The following is a 7,078-nucleotide window of genomic DNA, read 5'->3' as shown; positions in this document are numbered from 1 at the left end:
CGAACCGAGACGAGCAGCATCGGAGCAGAGAGCCCAAACCAAAAAAGTCAACCTTGTTGACTTTAAGGGTCCGGGCACCCGGAACCTCTTTTTATCCACGGTCGACGTGGATGTTGACCGTTGTGAAAGAGATAAAGTTTTATCCCCTTCCAGGCACCTAGAATCCTTCTAGGCACCATGACCAAGGCTATAAATACAACCTTGGTCTAGAAGCTTGAAAATAACAAGAATTACTGAGCAATACTTATATACACTTTCCACTTTATTTAACTTCTTCATTTTTGTGCGTAAATTGCTGTCAAGAGACTTCTCCGCCTAAAGGAGAAAATAGTGTGGTTCATTTCCTTAAATTAACACATTCCCGGTTGTAACCAAGTAAAAATTCCAGTTCATTTAATTATTTTTTGCAAGTGTTCGTTATTTAAGTTAATTGTCCGAGAAGGGTTTCTTTTGTAATTTGTGCAGGGCTATTCAATCCCCCTTCTAGTCGACCAACCGGGGACCTACAAGTGGTATCAGAGCCAATATGCTTCAGGAGAACTAACCGCCGAACAAAGCACACGAAATGACCGGACCAAGCATTTTCCTACCAAAGTTCGAGGGGGAATTCGCCAGCTGGAAGAAGAGAATGGATGTATTTTTTAAAACAGATTTCTATTTATTATTAATAATGGAATTCGATTTTGAAGCACCCGAAGGCAAACAAAAATGTCAATGGATGAAGAAGGAACAAGCTGACTTCATGGCAAACGTCAAAGAAGAGTTTCATTTACTAAGCGCCCTCCCGCCACAAGAAGTCAACCAGATCGGAGCTTACGGATCCGCCAAGGAGCTCTGGGAAAAATTTCTGAAACTTCACGAAGGAACCTCGGAGGTGAAACTTGTGAGACGGGACTTACTTCATAACCAGATCAGCAATCTTCGATTTGAAGAAGGAGAAACGATTGCACACCTTCACTTGAGGATTACAAAATGGGCATCACTAGGAATACAAAATGGGCATCACTAGTAGATGCCTTCTATATCTCTAAGGATCTAGAGATTATTACCTTACAAGAATTATTTTTGACTTTTGAAGTCCATGAGTCGAGATGTGCAGATACGAAGAAGGAGCCAACGTATAATATTGCCTTTAAGGCAAGGATGGACGAACAAGATCGGAATCCTCCCTTGAGGACAAAGAAATGACAATGATGGTAAGGTGATTTAAGAAATTAATTAAATCTAGAAAAACTAACCATTCACTTGGTAGAAAAAAAGGACGATCAGATGCTACCACTGCAACAAAGAAGGGCACGCCAAAGACAACTGCCCCAAGTTAAGGAACAAGGACAAGGATAAAGGAAAGAATTCTATCCAAACGAACAAGTACAAGACACTAAAGGCGATATGGGATGATACATCGCCCGAATTGGAAGTTGAGGCTTTCTCCGAACTTGCATTAATGGCAAGTCATCATGACGAATATGAAGAAAGCTCTTCCGAAATGAGCATCAAGAGCATTGATGAAGGAGGAGCAACATCGAAAGAAAGTAACAGTTCAAGTGGAGCCATGGATAACGAGATCGACAAGGTAAGTCAGGTAGATCTCTCCCACCTGACAAGTTGTTTAAGTTTGTAAAATTATTAACCAAAGATTATTGCAAACTTGAAAAAAAATAAAAATTTAGAATTAATTTTAGCAAAATCTTGCCCATTAGAAGAGTTTGACAAAATAAAATTAGAAAATGATATTTTGCAAAAAGAAATAAGTAACTTGAAAAATCATGCATGCTCATATAATACAAGTTTTAGAAAGTTCAATTACCTAAATTGGTATTTTAGATACCACAAAGGAAAATTAAAAACATTTCAAAGAAATACATCCCTAAGAAATACCTAATCAATCCAGTTGGCTGGAACCTCTATTGGGTTCCCAAGTCTTGTCTAACTTAAACTTTGTTTAGACTTAGAGCTTTCAGCGAGAAAATTAAACGTCTAACTTCCTTATGCGGCTTTGTCTAGAAGTAGTTAATGATTCAATAACCAAGAAGGCTTAGTGCCTTGCCATAGTCTGGAAGCCAAATATTAAAATAAAATATTTATTTGACTAATTGATAAAGCATTAAAAATTGAAATTAGATAATGCTTTGAATAGTTATTCAATTTCTTTTGAAAATTCTAATCTACTTAACTTAAAGTTTTTTTTTACTTGTACTTTACCAAAATGTATTTTACATGTTGCATAAATTTAAATTAAAAAAAACTTAGTAATTATTTTTAGAAAAAATTTCTTAGAAATTTTTTACTTAAAGTTTTTTTAAAATCAGATTTACTTTACCAAAATTTCTACGAAAATTAATTCTTGAAAATTTGTTTAACCGAGAAATTTTTTCATTTTTTTACTTAGAAAATATTTTTAAAATTATTACATTTTTAGAGCTATCAAAATTGTTCTCAATATTTCCAAAATCAGAGTTTTCTTAGAAATTCCTTTTTACTTGAAAATTTCTCATTTTTTATAAACTTAGATTTTTTTTAAAAAAAATTTACTTAGAAAATTATTACCCTTAGATGTTTCTTGGTACCCCATTTTTGTGTGATCAAAGGGGGAGAAGGAAAAGATTAAGTCTAGGGGGAGGTAGATTTTCAAATTAATATTTTTTTTATGTTTTTGCACTTTATTGTAGAATTTATTGTTTTAACTTTATGTATGTTTACCCTACCTTAACTTGGGTTGCTCACATCAAAAAGGGGGAGATTGTTGGAACCCCAAGGTTATTTTGATGTGATCAAATAAGTTAAGTTAGGTCCTGTTGATTTTTGATCCCTGTGTCTAAGTGTGCAGGAGCTTAGGAGCACAGGAAGTCGAGCGGAAGACGCGGCTAGCGAGAAGGATGACACGGGAAGGGAGCCGACGGGCTCCGTGCATCCGAGGGACTGAAGAGATGTGGAAGAGTATACCGGTGGATGAGAAGAACGTGCGCGACGTTTGAGGGACGAGAAGCCGGAGCGGAAGCCTGCTCGATGAGAAGGCCGAAATTGGGTTCAGGTGAGCCTTATTTCGGTTCACTGAAATCACCCAAGCAAGCAGAACCGGATCGAAAGACCCAGACCGAGGTGAGCAGCACCGGAGCAGAGACCCCGGATCAAAAAAGTTAACCTTGTTGACTTTAAGGGTCCTAGCGTCCGGACTAGTTCGAGCGCCCGGAACCTCTTTTTATCCATGATCGACGTAGATGTTGACTGTTGCGAAGGAGATAAAGTTTTGTCCCCTTCCAGGTGCCTGGAACCCTTCCAGGCACCCCGATCAAGGCTATAAATACAGCCTTGGTCCATAAGCTTGAAAACAACAAGAATTACTGAGCAACACTTGTATACGCTTTCCACTTTATTTAGCTTCTTCATTTTTGTGCATAAATTACTGTAAAGAGGCTTCTTCGCCTGAAGGAGAAAATAGTGTGATTCATTTCTTTGTATTAACAACCTCCCTGGTTGTAACCAAGTAAAAATTTCGGAGTCTCTTTCTTTTCTGTTCATTTAATTATTTTTTGTAAGTGTTCATTATTTAAGTTAATTGTTCGAGAAGGATTTCTTTTGTAATTTGTGTAGGGCTATTCAACCCCCCTTTCTAGTCGGCCAATAGGGAACCTACACCTTCCATGCCTTATATAAGGCAGTCTTGAGAAGCCTTCAGAACAACACCAATATACGAGTTACTGCGCATTCATTTGAGCTTTCGACTACTCCAGACTTCTGCTACGACTTTACTGCAAAGCTACTGCGCTCAACGAATATTCCAAGGACTTTCGATCGCGACTGGTAGACCGATATCGACACACGAACGCTTCCACATTCAAACTATAAGTGTCGGTAACAAACTTTACTATTGTACTTACATTCTACAAACGGAAAGTGTAGCCTGTTACACTTATCCAAATTATTCACTGTATTCGATTCCCTCTTCCGAGGGTACCAGAAAAGGTCTTTAGTGAATTACCCATCGATAGGTCCACAAGACCTGGGTCTTGGAGTAGAAGTCACCGAAGGCTTCAAACCAAGTAAACTGCTTGTGTTTTCTAGTGTTGGCTTTTGTTTTTAACTTTCTACTATGTACTTTACTCTGTTTTTAAAAAACCGAAAATAAAAGTCTTGAAAATCATGTGATTCACCCCCCCCCCCCTCTCTCACGTGCGATCGATCTAACACAATTAGGGTAGATTAGGAGTAGATTTCATTACTTACATTCTCTTACCTTGCTTAGTCTTAGAATCCAAAATCCAAACCCCCCATTTAATCTCAAAATACCAAGCAATAACATTTGATCCTAGATTTATCATACATTGCTTACATTTCTTGTGAGAGATAACCTAGGCCATACCCTATGCTACATTAGTGAGTCAGGGGGTTCAGTATTAATTTAAATTATAATTATTCGTAGTATGACATAGGGGTGGTTATTAAGATCCAACATAATCTATATCACTATAGGCAATCAACTCTCATGAGTATGGATGATATAAAAGAAGACTATATAGAATAGTGCCTTTTAGATATCGAAGAATTCTCTTAATGTCTTCCCAATGGTGTTTAGTAGGAGCATGCATAAATTGATAGACACAATTGCTAATGAAAGCAATATCATGTCATATAATGGTGATATATTATAGGCAACCAACAATGCTTTAGTAGATCTAGGAGTCAGCTATTGAAGAGGAGGATGAAGGTGCAGTGAAACCACCTTCAATGATTGGTGTGGAGATAAAATGTGCACCATCCATTTTAGCTTATTGTAGAAGTCTAGTGATATATTTGCTCTAAAAGAGAAGACAACCTTCATAATGTAAGAGAAACTCTATGCCAAGAAAAAATTAGCATTGCCAAGATCCTGAATAGGAAATTCTTGATGAAGAAGATGGAGTAAAGTAGTAATGTTATTTTGATCACTACTAGTTATTAAGATATCATCCACATAAATTAAAACAAATATTAAAAATTCCTTATTACATTTGTAGAATAAGGAAGAGTCAAATTTTGAGCCAGAGAATTCCTAAGTATGAAGCCAGATAAATAGACGATGAAATAATGCACGAGGTGCTTGTCAAAGACTATATATAGATTTTTTTTAAAGTTGACACACATGTGTTGGAAGTTATGGGTGGATGAATCCAGGTGGTTGCTCTATAAAAATAGTTTCTTTAAAGTATCCATGAAGGAAAACAGTGGAAGCGTCTAATTGTTGTATCAGCCAATTTGAGCTAACAGTTATAGATAGTAGCAATTTGATAGCTGTAATTTTAATGACTAGACTAAAAGTATCATTGAAGTCAATATCTAGTTGTTCATTAAAGCCTTTAGGAACAAGGCAAGCATTGTAACATTCAATAGATCTATTTGCATGATACTTAATTCAGCAAATCCATTTAGAGTGCACAATATTCATAGATAGAGTACGAGGAACTAAGCTTCAGGTTGCATTGTGAAGAAGAGCATCAAACTATGTAGTCATCGTAGCACGCCAATTTAGATATTTGACTTCCTATGTAAAGTTAGAAGGTTCAATAAATTTTGAAGAAGTAATAAGAGCATTGGAAGAGGATAACGAGTGGAAATTGGTTGACATCGTGCATAAATATCACTTAGAGGAAGCATTTGCCGAGGAGTATCATCATCAAAGTTACTCAGAGATGAGTTGTCAGACTGATGGGAATTAGAACTAGAGAGTGGATTACTACTAGCCGCTGAGTCTACATGAATTTGTGGAGATAGAGTTGGATCCAAGATACCATCCCCCCTTGTACTTTCAATATGTCCTGATAAAGTAATTTGTGGGGATTCTAGTATATTACTCGGTGATATTAGAAAGGTGCCTTCATTATCTAAAGGACTATCTGAGGTAGCAATTACAAATGGAAAAAAAGATTCATCAAAAGTAACATGTCGAGAAATATATATCCATCTGATCGAAATATGGAGGCAACGGGTACCCATGATGCAAATTACTACAACCAATGAAAATATATTGTTGAGAGCGAGGGTTTAACTTATGTTTAGAGTAAGGTCATAGTCAAGAATAACATGTGCAACCAAAGATATGAAAGAAGAGTAATCTTGAGAGCAATTATAAAACTTTCCAAGAAACACTTATTTTGAAGTAGTGGAATAGGTAAATGATTGATAAGGTAAACTGCGATGTAGACGGCGTCATCCTAAAATTTAAGTGGAACTGAGGCATGATTAAGAAGAGTTAAGGTAGTTTCAACCACATGACGATATTTTCTCTCGACATATCCATTTTATTCAGGAGTGTGGAGACAAAAGACTCGATGGAGGATGCTAGAGGAAGTAATATGATGATGAATCGCTTGATACTCCCTCGCCAATCAGAATAAAGGGAGAGTATTTTACGATCAAAATAATGTTCAACATGCTTTTAAAAATGATAAAACATGTCAAAGAAAAATTCAAGTGAACTTACTAAAATTGTCAATAAAAATAACATAGTAAAGAAAACTCTGATTAGAAAGAATAGGAGCAAGATCTCATACATCAGAGTGAATAATTTCTAAAGGAAAACTAGAGTTGCGAGTAGAGGATACAAAAGGCAGTTTATGAGATTTTGCTTTCATACAAGCTTCACATAAATGAGACAATGATGCTAAAGAAGTTGGTAACCCAAAATGATTAATAATATCTTGAACAAGATGTAGAGATGAATGACCAAGATGTGCATGCCAAGATAATTTGTCCATGCATTCTCCAACAAAGGTTTTGAGAGATGTGGGTTGAAGATGATAAAAGATCATTTTTAGTGTCCCCTTAGAGTAGAATAGTTCCTGTCGTGGGATCCTTCACAAGACAATGATAAGGATAAAATTTAAAAAATACATTATTATCAAGATCAAATTAATGTATGGAAAGTAAATTTTTAGTGATAGAAGGAACATGAAGAGTGTTGTGTATGCGAAAAGTACCACCATGTGAATGATAGGATGTGTTTCCAATGTGAGCAATTTGCAAATTTGAGTCATTATCTATTTATACCATATTGGGTTCATAATAAGGTGAAACTTTTGTAAGAATATCATACTTCGGTATA

The sequence above is a fragment of the Zingiber officinale genome, chromosome 4B (genome assembly GCF_018446385.1).
Source record: "Zingiber officinale cultivar Zhangliang chromosome 4B, Zo_v1.1, whole genome shotgun sequence".
NCBI classification, from domain to species: Eukaryota; Viridiplantae; Streptophyta; class Magnoliopsida; order Zingiberales; family Zingiberaceae; genus Zingiber; species Zingiber officinale.
This window is presented reverse-complemented; position numbering follows the sequence as displayed.